The sequence below is a fragment of the Microcebus murinus genome, chromosome 23, assembly GCF_040939455.1.
Source record: "Microcebus murinus isolate Inina chromosome 23, M.murinus_Inina_mat1.0, whole genome shotgun sequence".
Classification (NCBI taxonomy): Eukaryota; Metazoa; Chordata; class Mammalia; order Primates; family Cheirogaleidae; genus Microcebus; species Microcebus murinus.
The window spans coordinates 28613935-28629139 of record NC_134126.1 but is presented as its reverse complement, the minus strand read 5'-3'; positions in this window follow the sequence as shown (position 1 = coordinate 28629139).

Genomic DNA, 15205 nt, shown 5'->3' with positions numbered 1-15205 from the left:
ATTAGTTCATCCCACCAAACACTTCCCTGCTCTGCAGGAGAGAGACAGGGTTGAAGTTTGGGAAGTTAACAATCACAACCGCCAGCCAGGCGTGGTGGCTCACGCCTGTAATCCCAGCACTCTGGGAGGCCAAGGTGGGCAGATTGCTCAAGGTCAGGAGTTTGAAACCAGCCTGAGCAAGAGTGAGACCCCGTCTCTACTAAAAATAGAAAGAAATTAACTGACCAACTAAAAAATATATACATATAAAAAAAATGAGCCGGGCATAGTGGCGCATACCAGTAGTCCCAGCTACTCGGGAGGCTGAGGCAGGAGGATCGCTTGAGCCCAGGAGTCTGAGGTTGCTGTGAGCTAGGCTGACGTCACGGCACTCACTCTAGCCTGAGCAACAGAGTGAGACTCTGTCTCAAAAAAAAAAAAGAATAACGACCCCCTTCAAAGAGGCAGAAAGGGAAGATAAGACTTCTACAAATTCCACTGACTTTCTATTTTTCCCCCCAAATAGAAAGTCCTTTTAGGGTTAGGGTGAGGCTTCTTTAGCCAGGAGCCTCACTCAGACCCCAGAGGGGAACGGCTGGAGGGGTGTCCAAGAACCATTCGTTCTCCTGTCCCTCAACCCCGCAGGAGTCTCTGCCTTGCATGGGACATGGGGCACGCAGGGGTGCGCCAGACAGAGACTCCCTCTCCTCGAACATCTCGAAATCCATCCTGAAAGACGGAGAGAAAAATAGGTCGATGGCAACACAGCCCGGTGACTGCCAGCATGGAGTCAGGGTCCGAGGAAGGACGCAGAGTGACGTAGGCCGCCTCCACCGCGACACGCTCTTCACCCACTCCAGCACCTCGGCAGCCCTCCAGCCAGAGAGTCCTTTCTGTCACCTCCCTTCAGTTTCCCTCGCCCCCAGGGCCCGGTGCCCCTGACCGTGGCCGATGACCCCACCCTAGGTCTCAGCAGCTAGAAGACAGACTCTTACGGACTCTCCGGCTGATACTCCCATCATACAGATGAAGAAACTGAGGCCCAGAAAGGGGAGGTGACCCGTCCGAGGTGCCCCCAGCACAGGGGTGCCGAGCCCGGGTTCTTTCTCACCCACTGGAGGCGCCTCCACCACGAGGCACCCACACCGGGAGGGGCTGCCTGGAGGAAGGGACAGGGGCCCTGTCTCCACGCTGAGCAGAAGACACCGTGCAGCCGGGGCGGGGACCGGGGCGGCGGGAGAAAGCTCGAGGGGTGCAGCGGGTGACCGGGTGGGAGGCTCAGCCCGTCACCGTCATGCACAGTCGTCTTACCGCACTCCTGAAAGGCAGGGCCGCGGAGACCTACATTTGTCAAAATTAAATAAAGTTCGAAGCTCAGCTCCTCGGCTGCACTCGCGGCAGTCAAGTGCCCGGCAGCCACCACGGCTGGTGACGGCAGTGTCAGTGGGAACGGGGAACATTCCCAGTGCGGCGGGACACTCCGTTCCTACGGCGCTGCGCCGTTCCACGCTCGCATGCCATCGCGTTTGAAGAGCATCTCTCTAGTTCCGCCGATGCACGTGTGCTGTAGAAAACTGCACAAGGACACGACCCTGGAGTCATAGTGGTCCCCACCTACTATCAGCATTTGACGTGGGTCTGCCCAGTCTTTACTCTTCATGGAAAAGAAAATCCAAATGATGCGCAGTCGTTGTGAAAGATGCAAACGCTATGGGGGCATAGAGAGTAAAAATGTTGTCCTTTAACCCCCCCACACCAGATGCCAGCCCTGGGCACATATTCTTCTTGAGTCTGAGCCCCCACCCCCACCTCCCACCACCTGCCATCCCATGGCCCCGGGGAGCCCCTTTAACCACAGAACCCCCATTTTGCTCGCCCCACCTGTTGTTCGAGACTCTAGTCGACTGCCCCAGACGCGGCTGAGTGTCCTGGGGGTGGGGGCAGGTGTCTGCACTCAGAGCAGCCCTCTCCGCCCCGCCTTCCGACCCTCATCAGCGACCCTCATCAGCGTCCTCTGCCTGAGAAGCCCCTGTCTCCTGTCCCCACCAGCCCCGTTCCCTGCACCCTGCAAGGCCAGGGCAGGGCCCAGGGGAAGGGCAATGTGGCCTTTAACCTCGCCTCCTACCTTGCCTCCTACCTTTCTCACATCCATGGCAGCCAGCAGCAGTCCAGCGAGCTGTCAAGACCCAAGCTCTCTAGGTCTCAGGTTTTGCACACAAAGAAGGGAGATAGCATCTACCTCAAAGCCTTGCTGTGAGAGTTGTAGGGGAGGCAAAACTGGGCCTCTGACCTCCTAGGGTCCTCAGCTGGGCCTGAGAATTAAGTTTACATAAGAAGATCGACAGGAGAAGAGCACGTAAGTCTTAGTTTACACGTACATGGATGTCCTCTCAATAAAATGAGGACCCCGGGCCGGGCGCGGTGGCTCAGGCCTGTAGTCCTAGCACTCTGGGAGGCCGAGGCGGGAGGATCGCTTGAGGTCAGGAGTTCGAAACCAGCCTGAGCAAGAGCGAGACCTTGTCTCTACTAAAAATACAAAGAAATTAATTGGTCAACTAAAAATATATAGAAAAAATTAGCCGGGCATGGTGGCGCATGCCTGTAGTCCCGGCTAATCGGGAGGCTGAGGCAGGAGGATCGCTTGAGCCCAGGAGTTTGAGGTTGCTGTGAGCTAGGCTGACACCACGGCACTCTAGCCCAGGCAACAGAGTGAGACTGTCTCAAAAAAAAAAAAAAAGAAGAAGAAATGGCAACCCCCAAACGTGTATATAATAGGTTGAACAAAGAGTAGCAGTTGGGGGAAAGTAGCTAAAATGTACGGGGAGGCTGAGGAAGATGGGGGTTATTTAACAAGGTCTGGCTGTACGGAGTTTTCTCAGCCCCAACTCCCTGTCCCTGGGGACAAGAATGTTTCTTTTCCCCTGATACACAGAGAAAGGAGGAGGTCAGAGTGTCCCTTTTATATCAGCTGCTTTTCAAATGCCTTGTGCCGAAGCGGCATATTTTGGGGTGGCATATTTTGTCCGTCTTCGGAGATAAATGAGATGATACATGCGAGACATTTTGCACGCGCGATGCTTATTACAGATGAGAAAACCGGGCCAAGGAGATCCAGCCACCTCTCAAGGTCAGGAGGTTGAGAAACGCAGGTTCTAGCCCACATGTGTTTGGCGGCAAAGCCCACCCTGCTGCCCACGGGTGTCTGATTCCGGTCCCACCTCACCCCCTAAGCACCAGAATAATCTTCCTTCCGCCCAGACAGAAGTGAAGCTTTGACAGAGGCCGCAGCAGAGGAGCTGCAAGGGGCCCAAGCCTCAGACCGATCCTAAGCCGGAGGCCTGCAGGGGGCCTGGGAGCTGAGCAGTCCCCTTCCACGGAGTCCTCTGTCCCCCACCTGCCACTGCAGCCTGGGCACCCCTGCTGCAGGTGCCTGGCCTCTGTGATCTTGGTTTCCCCAAATGTGTAACCCTGACAGCCTGTCCTGCTGTGCTTCTGTGACCCCCACCCGCCCAAGGAGACATCAGGGACCCCGACTCCGGCTTGACCGGGAGCAGAATGTGGGCTCTGCCGCGTGGGCCGGACCAGGCTCGGGAGGAGGTAGGGGCACCGTGGGCACTGACCCAGAGTCACCCTGCTCTCCCCAGGCTTCCCCGGGGCCCTCAGCGAGGGTGGGGTGCTCGCCAGGCCTGCTAGGTGAGAGCAGGTTTGGAAGGAGGCTTAGGCGGGGTGCGGAGGGAGGGTGCGCCTGCCCGGCTCCGAGGTGATCACGGGAGAGGGCACGCCCGCCGGCTTCCCCCGCCGTGCCAGACAGGGCAGGGCCCATCTCACACGCTCTGGGCCTCCGGGCTCCGCGGTGGGACCACCCCAAGCCCCTTGGCAAGGTGTGAGCAGAGCCGGACGCCCTCCCCTGCACACCACCCAGTGCCAGCTCCCCAGCCTGCCTTGCTGGGCGGTGGGCAAGGAGGGCAGGGGACCCGCATCCCAGCTGCCCCCAGAGCTGCGAGGACAAGGGTGGGGAACCTGTCCCCACAGGCCCAGCTGGCCAGAGGCCTTGCCTCCCCCAGCTGCCTCCCCCAGAGGGAGCAGGAACAGACAATGGCCATGGGTGACTCACCAATGAGCCATCGTTCATCCCCACCCGCCTGGCCCACGACAGCCCAGCTTGTCCTCACGGAGCTGGAGACCCGTCTTCAGGGGCTGCCGGCCTCCTCTCTCCTCACCCAGCCCCGTTCCCCTGCTGTGCAAGACCACATCAGGGGCCCAGGAGGGTGATCCAGTGGGGAGGGGCTGCGGGGGACCCAGGCGGTCAGAGCAGAGTCCTCCCGTAAAGGCAGGTAGTGACCACTGGGGCCCTAGTGACATCTGGCTGCTTTCCCCTGCTCTGCCCCATGATGCATCACTCACTCTCCCAAACCACAGGGGAGTGGTCACTGTGATTCCTTCCTGCCCTTACTGGACAGAGCTTGGATCCTGTCTGCAATTTACTCCCTCCTACAACATGTGGAGCAGTGGGGAGTCCCATTTCACTCCAGGTGGGACAAGGTTCACTGTTAGAAAGTATTTCCTTTTGCTAAGTTGCTATCTGCCCCCCTGTAGCACCCACCAGTTGGCACTTCTAGAATTTAGTGTCCACTCCCAATCCCCACGTCCCCTGTGTTCTTTGCTGTGAGCTATGAAATACCCTCATTTCTTTCAGTTGTTCCTCCTAAAACATGCTTTCACAGGCCTTTTGACAGCTCGGCCCAAGTCCTCTGGATACATTTCTGTTTATCCAGGTTCTTCTTACAACATAGTGCCCTGAACAGAGTATGGCGCTCCAGCTAAGATCAGGCTAGCATAGAGGGTGCAGATAAATGTCACCTAGGCTCTGGGGCTTGCAGATCTCCTGAGCTCTGTGGCTTGCTGGCCTGCACCGAACTCAGCGTCAGTGAAAACTTCCTTGGTGCTGTTGGACCCATTGGGCCAGGCCCATGCTGAAAGGTGTGCTGAGGTCACCCCAGCCTGCATGACTGTCGCCTCCAAGGCTCAGAGGCCCCTCTGCCTACCTGGGGGTGGGGTGGGGTTTCCTGGCAGACGACCTCCTGTGGAGAGAGCCTCCGGGCTCAGACAGTGGCTCTTCACAGGTTTTCAGTTGTGGATTCCCTTGTGGGTCCCATGAAAACTCTTCCCAGAAAAATGTACCCACTTGAAAATCCCCCATATGTCACCATGGCTCTCTACAGACCACTGGCTCTGATAGGAACCCCCATCTGGAAGCGGATGCCCCCAAAATAAACTCTGAGGCAGCTTCCCTGTTCCAACTGTGGGACTCAGGGCACGTTCAAAGTCATAGCCCCTTTCACTAGCGCTGTGCTCGACAGCTTACGATGTATGTCCATACTCATCGCCAGCGACAGACCCTAGAGTCTGGATTATACTTGTGTGAATAGGAGGTCAAGGCCCAGAGAGGTCCAGCGACTTGCCCAAGGTCACACAGCCAGTCCAGGCAGAGTCACCCCAGACTCTCCTACCCACATGGAGCCTCAGAGAAGCCCAGCACAGTCTGCCCACCAGTGGGGAAGATACAAGGAAAGGCTGCACCTGGCTGCCGGGGAGACTGGTCTGAGCTGTGCCCAGCTGGCTCCCGCTGCTCCTTGGAGGCACGCCCCACGTGGCCTTGGTGCTGAGCTGTGGCTTTAGCAGCCTTCCTCCTGGCAGAGGCAGAGAAGGGGCCGGGCTGCCAGGCTGTGGCTTGTCAGAGGGGAGGGACAAGGGAAGACACCAACCGGGCCTGGATCCCAAAGCCCAGGAACCCAGGGGACAGAGAAAGAGTCCCTGGCCCCTGCCTGTCCCAAGAAAGCAGACACCTCCCTGGGCAGGAGCACACACCCAGGGCGGGGGAGGGAGTCGGACAGAGAGCCATGCTCTGTGTGCATGAGGTTCACACACGGGCACCACGCTGACCACGTGAGGTCAGTTTTCAAATTTCCAAGGATGTCTTCCTCCCTAAGAACCTCTCTCCTTGGCCCAGAAAACTCTTCAGCCTGCAAGGCCCGACTCCCTCCCTCCACAAAGCTCTCCCCAGTGCCCAGTGTAGGAGGGGCTTGCTCCCTGCCCAAGGCCCTGTGGACCCCGCTCAGGCACTGTCTAGTCACCGTCCGACTCCTCTGAAGACCGTGCCCGTGGCAGGCTGGAGCTCTGGACTCGACATCTCACCCTTGCCCCTGGCAGTAGGGGCTCAAAGCCCTTTTGTTCAATTCTGCCTGCGCTTGTTCTGTGACTTCAGGCCGAGTCTAAAACCTCTACGGTCAAAGAAGGCCAGCGCCCACCAACCGTTCCTGCTCAGGTGGAAGCCAGTGTGGCCCTTAGAGACCCTCTGAAGAAGCATCTAACAGCCGTTCTCAGGCTGTGATGGGTGACAGAGAAAGTTCAGGGGGAAAATAAAAACTGTCATTCTTTTTTATCTTTCCCCAAACCAGATTCTTTTCCTTTGCTCCAGCTGGCAAAGATGTCTGGGCAGAGAAAAGTTCCGGGGCTCGGAGTGTAGCTCTGCATACAGCTGGGTGAGTCCCATCCTCTGCTGTTGGTTGCTGGGAGCAGGGCGCAGGCTTGCAGGCTTGCAGGCTGCTGCTTGGGCCTGCGAGGATTAACTCTTATCACAGTGAGTCCCTGAATTCCTATTGGCTGTAGGTATGTCTCTTCCACCACGGGACTTCCAGGCTGCGGAGGGCAGGGACCACATTTTATTCAATTTGGGGTCTCCAGGGCCTGGCACAATGCCAAGCACACAGTAAATGCTCAATAAATGTCACAAAGACAAAGTGCACTGCAACCTCACTGCCTGCCCGATTCGAAGCCTCCCTGTCTCCCCTAATGGAAAGAGCATCTTGGAGCTCTTCCTTGTTGACCAGAGAAGTGACCCTCATCGGCCCCTCCTCCCTCGGCTCTCTTCTCTCTTCGCTGGAGGGAAGGGCCCTTCTCCTTTGGGCTGCTCCCCAGCCCCACCGGGCCACGCCTTTGTTTCTCTGTTTATTTGCAGCCCCAAATATGCTTCTTAGGTTTTCCTGCCACCTGGCCTGGAGCTCCAACCACCCCGGCACCACCTCCACTCTGCTTCCCCCACCCAGACCTCGACATTCACATTCCAGACTTGCTCCCCGGCCTCTGGCAGCCTTCACCCTCACCACAACCGTAACTGTTTTTAGCACAGCATGAAGGAGAAGGGAGCTGAATGACCTCACCACCCCATGGTTTTGACACCCTCCAGAGACCTCAGTCCCTTGTCCCCACCTGGTGTCACTTCCTCTTTTTAATAACAACACTGACACCCTGTTTCACTTCCACCACTTCCTGTGTTCTCTGCTCATCTCAGCCACTTCCTGTGGCTGCCTGGGTTTCTTGAGGGTGGGTGTGTCTTTGGCCCCGCTGGGGGAAGGTCATGCCTCTTGACTGCAAACTCTAACCCTAAGCATTTAAAGGCCTGCCCCCGCCATCCACAGACGCGTTCAGACATCTGCAGACACGTTCACCTTTTCATAAAGCTGTCCAGAATAGGGAATTCAGCATCCTCCCCTGGGTCAGAATCCCAGTGTCTGACCAAGTTCATCCTATTGTCCATCCTAAATCTCTCCTGCTGGTAGTGTTGCAGATTTAGCAAATAAAAATACAGAACCCCCATTTAAATTTGGATTTCAGATAAACATGAATAATTTTTTAGTTAAGCGTGTCCCATGCAACATTATATTATAAAATTATTCATTTCATTTATCTGAAATTCAAGTGCAACTGGACACCCTCTCTTTTATCTGGCAGCCGTACCTGCTACATTCCTCACAAAAGCATCAGTTTGCAAGTGTTTTGATCTCAGTACCCCTTTGCCACTCTTAAAAATTATCGAGGACACTCAAAGAGCTTCTGTTTATGCAGATGAATGATAGCTTCTGATATTTACCATGTTAGAAATGAAAACAGAAAAATTTTAAATCATTATTAAATTATTTTAGGATAATAATATTTGTTTATGAAAAATAACCATATTTTTCAAAACAAAAAAATTAATGAGCAGAGTAGGTAGCATTGTTCTACTTTTTTTTGTGAGCGATTTTTTTTGTTACATTTTTAATTGTAGTAAAAATCATAACAAAAAATTTGCCATCTTAACCATTTTTAAGTGAACAGTTCAGGAGTGTTAAGTATATTCACATTGTACTGTAGGCTTGGATTCTTATACCTCCTTCTGTATCCAGGCTGTTTTAATATCACACACCATGAAGTCTCTGGAAAACTTCACTGTATACTCATGAGAGATTGACAGTGACAAAGGCAAACGATGTTTTCATATTATTAATAAAAATAAATTTGACTGTGTATACCCTCTAAAATGATTTGGGGGAACCCCCAGGGGTTCCCTGGACCAGACTTTGAGAACAAGTGCTCTAGCGCCATGCCAGGGGCTGCAGTGGTAATCAGCATCCACTCCTTTGCCCCGCAAGTTAATTTGGGCTGGGGATGTGTGACATCACACAGGTAATTAATGATTCCAAGTTGGTGCTTTTTTCTGAGAATAGGTGGGGTATGGGGAGGCTGAGGATGGATCTCGCCTAGTGCAGCAGTGAGGATGGGGAGATGGGACTGCAGAGACAGCCCCAAGGGGCCTCAGGTTGTGAGGTGGACCGAGCTGGCTCAGCCATGGAAGGGGGAGAGCTGCAGTTCTGCACCCCCTTGAGGCTTTAAGAGGCCTCTGGCCGGGCGCGGTGGCCCACGCCTGTAATCCTAGCACTCTGGGAGGCCAAAGCGGGCGGATTGCTGGAGGTCAGGAGTTCGAAACCAGCCTGAGCAAGACCGAGACCCTGTCTCTACTATAAATAGAAAGAAATTATTTGGCCAACTAATATATATAGAAAAAATTAGCCGGGCATGGTGGCGCATGCCTGTAGCCCCAGCTACTCGGGAGGCTGAGGCAGGAGGATCACTTGAGCCCAGGAGTTTGAGGTTGCTGTGAGCTAGGCTGACGCCACAGCACTCACTCTAGCCTGGGCAACAAAGTGAAACTCTGTCTCAAAAAAAAAAAAAAAAAAAAAAAAGAGGCTTCTATAGAAAGTCAGCTCCTCCAGACCCTGAGACAGAGTGGATGAGCCTGGTGGGAGTGCAAGCTCCCGGGGAGCAGGGTCAACAAGACAGCTGCTTGCTGCCCCCGCCTGCCCCTGACGGCGGCTGTCAAGGGAGGGGGTGGACAAGCCCCCCCACTCCTACCTGGCATTTGTCTGCCTGGTGTGGCCTCCATGGGCATTCCCTGCCAAGGCTGGCGGGGAGCAAGGCAAAGGTCGGTTGTGAGCAGGGACCTGGACCCTCAAATCTCAGCTGAGAGCCTCGAGGAAGAACCTGCCCCCTGGGCAGGGTGTGGGCCAGGCTCCTAGAACCCCACAGTTGGGGGGCTTATTCCTTGGCCGACCACCCCAGTGGTGAAAGAAAGAAAGGGGACTGACAACAGCCAGCGTCCAATCCAGCCCATGTCCACACAAGCAGTCCCACCACACCAGTGCCACTGGGGCTGCAGCGGCTGCCTACATGTTTTCTGTGCCAGTCACACGCCCTTAGCACACTCACCTCCCTGCTGTTAACGACAGTCCTGTAGGTGTTAGTTTACAGCCCCAACTTTATTATGTATAAATTCCTTGAGGGAGGGGAGCCAGGCCCTAATTGCCCCTGTATTTTCCATGGCACCTAGAACAATAGTAAGGTCTCAGTAAATATGGATGGTTTATTAGGGAACGGGTTTTCACTGATTTAACTCTCAGATTCCCCTTTATAAGGGGCTGGGGCCAGGAAAGCAGGTGGAGGCCCTTTATTAAACATTTATTGAGTACCTGTTCTCACTCCCTAGGTTTTCTTTGGTGATGCATTGCTCACAAAGCATGTTAAATGTATTGTCTCATTTAACCCTTTGAAAGTGACTCTCTAAGGCATTGCCGTGGGCTCTGTGGAAGGAAGGAATGTGCTAGCCCAGCGAGGTTGTCTCTGCTCTGCAGTGTCAATTGTGTGCATGGGGTGCTCTCAGAGCTGGGGAAGGGGTCTGCCAGGTGTACCCTGGCAGAGAGGTAGAGACCATGCGGCCAGCTCTCCTCGAACCTTCCCATGCTCATCGAGTAAACGTCTTACTGAACTTTGGCCTCTCCGTGTGCATTTCCACTGGTAGTGAGCCTGCTCGCCAGCAGACCCAAGGATCTGGTTGGTTTGACTGCAGTTGCGTTTTTCATTCTAAATCAACGCATTGGCACTTTGAACCCACGCCTTTCCTGGAGCTTCTTGAGTTTGCCCCCTGCACCTCCAGGGCCTGTTGACAAAGAAGGTTTCTGAGCAGCAAAGTGAGGCCCAGACCCTGAATAGGGAAAAGGCCCCCCAGGGAGGCCGGCCCACCGTGGGACACCTTTTTGGCAGCCCCCTGCCTCTCCAGTGGCTTTCCCATTCACAGAGGGCTGGCTGGCCCTGGGCTGCGAGGCAGAGAAAGCCAGGGGGTCCCTTGGCAGAGAAGGGGTCCCGGCTAGTGGCTGGCCTGCCGCCAGTATGAAGCCGCTACGAACTAGGGGACCCTCCATGGACAAAACCACAGTGCCTCAGTGAGTGTAGCCCAGGGGGGTCACAAAGACTCACACTCTACAGGCCAGGTCTGGAGGGTGACTCAGAATCCAGCTGGGAGCTCTGGAAGGTCACTGCGCCCTTACCCTGGCTTCTAGGGGGAGCAGGGGGTGGGTCCCGCTGCAATAGCTGAGCGACCTGCTGGCCAGGGCCCAGGTTAATGCGGCCTGGAGTTCGCATTCCGACCTTGGGGACAGAGAGGTGAGGAGGAGAGAGGAACCGGCGCTGGCTGGGCCTAGCACCTCAGAGGCATGGCCAAACACTTCCATTAGGAAATGGGGGTTTTGGTCTCTTGGGCTGGGAAAATCCTGGCCGGTAGTGTCTGTTTATCAGCGAAGCTGAGTCAGACTGAAACCTATCTCCTAAAAAGCTCTGCTATTTCTAGAATTCCATCCGGTCAAAGTCAGCCCCGGGCTCCTTCCTTTTCCCTGGGGAATTCCTTTGTGTGGGGGGTGGGGGACAGAGGGAAGAGACTGGCCTTTTCCTAGACACTAAAACCTGAAATCTGAGTTTCTGCCCATTTATGGACTCGAAGCCCCCTCCCCCGCCGACGATGACTCATTCCCCCAGCTTGACCTAATTGCCCCCCGGAGAGGGGAAAGGGCGAAATTGAGAAGTGGGATTAGCTCCCGGAGGGGGCTGGAGGCTAAAGAGAGAAAGGAAGAGACCGCTGGGGAATTCCTGCCCAGAGATGGCACGGGGAGGATTTTGGAGCCTAAAGGGGGCAGATCGAGAAAGAGACAAAGATTTTTATCCCCAAGAGAAATGGCAATGCCCCGCGGCGGCCTAAAATTCCTCCCGAGGCGGCAGCTCCATAGAGGAAGGCTAAGTGAGTTCTTCCACCTCAGTGTGGTCAGAGCCACTGGCTGTTCCGTGAAGCTGCAGCTGCCTGTGGGCTGTGCTCAGCCTCCCAGCCTCCTTCGGGCTCTGAAGCGGAGAGATCCTGAAACAGAGGACGAGGACTGGCATCGCTGTCCCCGTCTGGGGGCGCTGATGCGGGAGGCAGAGCCGGGGCCGAGCAAGGGCCACATCTCTAACGTTCCTGTAAAATCCGAGAAAGCCTTTGAAAAGGTGCAGCCGTGGCGTTTCAGAGCTGGAGGGTCTGGAGAAGCCTTGTAGTACAGCCCTCGCTTGTTGTGCAGTGAGTACAGGTGGAGAAACTGAGTCTCAGGAAGGCTAAACTTCACGAAGGACAGTTTTGTCAGGAGGAGAAAGCCGATCCCAACCAGGCAAACATGCCGCCCCCATCTCCGCACTGCACCCATCCCTCCCAAGCCTCGGCAGACGAGTCTTCACAGGCTTTGGAGGGAGCTGCTTTCCTAATCAATGCAATCCTAGAATTTTTACAGGGCAAAGGGACCTCAGAGATCATCTGGCCTGATATTCCACCCACAGCAGAAATTCCTTCCAGCAACAACTCCCAACCCTCTGTCTCTAACACAAATCTCCCGAACTCCAGACTTCTTATACCACTTATCTCTGCTTGGAGGTCTAAGTGGCCCGAGCTCACCCCACACGCCCTCCGTCTGCCGTCCCAGCCCGTGGACACTCTATCCTGCGAGGTTTGCACGCCGAAAACCGTGGCGCCATTCTTGCTCTCCCCCTTTTCTTTCACACTCCACATCTAACCGAACAGGAAAGCCTATTGGCTCTATCTACCTGCAGAATATCTCTGAAATACGACTACTTCTCATTTCTTTACAGCTGCGACTCCAGTCCGAGCCCCATCACCTCTTTCCAGAATCGGCCTCTACCAGGTCCTTTTGCTTCCAACTTTGGCCCTTCCATGGCTATTTTCAACAAGCAACTAGAAGATTTTTTTTTTAAAAAAAAAATTCTAAATGAAGTCTGGTGTAGTGGTGCACCTGTAGTCCCAGCAACTCGGGAGGCTGAGGCAGGAGGATCTGTTGAGCCCAGGAGTTGGAGGCTGCAGGGATCTATGGGTGTACCTGTGAATAGCCACTGCACTCCAGCCTGAGCAACAAAGAGAGATCTTGTCTCTAACAAAAAAAAAACCAAATTCTAAGTTAGATCATGTCACTCCTTTACTCAAAACCTCCCAGTGGCTCCCCATTCCACTCTGAACAAAAGCCACAGCCCATATAATGCTCAGGAGGCACCGTGTAAGCCACTCTTCCCACCCGCACCTCTCCTGACCCTCTCTTCTGCTGCCCTCCCCTCCCCTTCCCTCCATCCTCAGGGCTGTTCTAGCACTTGCCTGACCTGCTCCTGCCTTAAGGCCTTAGCGTTGGCTGTTCCCTCCACCCGAAACACTGTTCCCAGACATCCACAAGGCTAGTAGTTCCCTCCCCTCCGGGTCTTTGTTCAAATGCCACCTTCTCAGCAAGGCTTTCTCTGACTACTTATTTAAAACTTTATTCCTTGTCCCTCCATCCCCGAACCCCAACCTAATTATGAGTATTTCCCTAATCCTTATGACCCTTCCTAAATAATACACTGTATCATTTACTTCGCCATACTTTTTGTCTGTCTTCCTCCACTAGAACAGAGGGGTCCCATAAGGGTGGAGATTTTTCTCAGCGTTGTTCACAAATGTATCCCCAGAGCCTAGAACAGTATACACTGCTAGGCACTCCGTGAATAAATACTGAATGAATGAATGAATGAATGAACACAGCATGTAGGTGATTGCCTCACCAAGCTGAACTCCTGCCTGAGTTGCCCCCACCCATGGGTCCTGCTCTCTGAGCCAAGGCCCATACAGCTGTTCTGTTTTCCAGAAGATCACCCCTGTCATCCGTTGTGTGATTCCCACCCATCCCCCTTCCCCTGCTTTAAAAGTGCAGAGGGGCCTCTTCAGCTAATCCTTTGTCCTGGGTCCCCTTCAAGACGTGCTCAGGCTGTCAGTCACTGTCCACATCCTGACAATGCCCACTAGAAGCTCTGCTGGGTGTGGGCGCCGGGCCTGGGGGGGGGTGCTGCTGCTGCCCGCACATCTGGATGGATTGCTGTCTCCCCTTTCACTTGTCCCGCCAGAGGGCCCGAGGCAGCTGGTTGGATGGGCCAGAGGGAGAAGCGAAGGGGTCATCCTGACGGTGGGGACAGGCTGACGTGCCATTGGGGTTCCCCTCTGCCCACGCAGAGAAGCCTCCGTACCACCCTGGGGGAGGCCTCCCCGTTTCCCCTGCGGGCTGTCTGGACTTGCCCCGGGAGAGGGCTGAGAGCAGGCCGAGGATTCTGACCTTGCCTGTCCTGGTCTCACAAGGGCCCTTTCCTGTCTCCCGAAGTTACCCACCCCCCAGCCCCTGTCGTTCGGTCTGGTAGTTCGCATTCCGGAAGCGCTGATGTGGCACTAAATATTCCTGCAGCTCCGGCCTTCTCCCCCGGGCCGGCGTCATCCTGCGGAGGCCGCTGGCTGGAATGTCCCTGGTATGCAGCATCCCGGCAGGTGAGGGGAAGGGCTGTGCAGGATGGGTCCCCACACCCAAGTCTGGGACTCTTAGGGGCCCGAGATAAAAGATATCCTCTTCCCGCTCAGCTCCTCCTTCCCCAGCAGGCTTCCCCCACCCCCACCCCCGCCCACCCTCCCACCTCCTGCCTTACACGGGGTTAAGCAAACAGTCCTCCGGTGGACGGAGGTCTTAGGACCAAACAGCTTTGTGTTACCTCTGCTTTCCTGAAAGTGCACACCCCAGCCCCCTGGTGAGACAGTGCTGATGGAAAGGGCTGTGTCCTCTTGCTCCTGCTCCATCCCACCCCTTGGTTCCCGGCTTGTGCAGCCCACCCCCCACTGTGACCTCCCCTCCCTGTAATCCCCCACCTGCAGCTTCTCCCAGCTCCCTGGAAGGCTTGCTGAGACTTGGGCAGGGCCCTTGGGGCATTGCTATAGTACTTGTGCCTAGCAAAGAGCCTGGCGTGTAATAGATGCTCAATACATATTTGTAGTTCTGTTTACCTCCATGCTTTTACCCAATCCTCCAAACCCCATCCAGGTCAAATGAGCCCCCGCCACCCCCAAGATATGGCATCCCACACACCTGGGTTGGAGGTCTGGTTTTCCCATTTGCTAGCCAGGCAAGTCACTTAACAGGTATTTGAGTCTCCCTTTCTCCTGTGAAATGAGCGTGGTAAAAAGGGTACCGCATAGGTAAAAAGGGTACCCTTTAAAAAGGCCATCCTGAGCATTGAATAGCACACATAAGGTGCCCAATACATAAGCACTTAATAAACAGTAGCGCCTATAAAAACACAACCGCACTAGAATGCTTACAGCAGCACAATTCTCAGTTGCAAAGATGTGAAAACAATCCAAGTGCCCATCAGCACATGAGTGGATTAATAACAGGTGGTATATGTATACCATGGAGTTCTACTCAGCCACAAAAAACTATGGTGATCTAGCACCTCTTGTATTATCCTGGATAGAGCTGGAGCCCATTCTACTAAGTGAAGTACCACAAGAATAGAAAAACAAGCACCGCAGGTACTCACCATCAAATTGGTATTAACTGATCGATACTTATAACATTCATCAGGTGTCGGGCAGGTGGGAGGGGGCAAAAGGGGATAGGTATATTCACACTTAATGTGTGCGGTGTGCACTGTCTGGGGGATGGACACACTTGAAGCTCTGACTTGGGCAGGGCAAAGG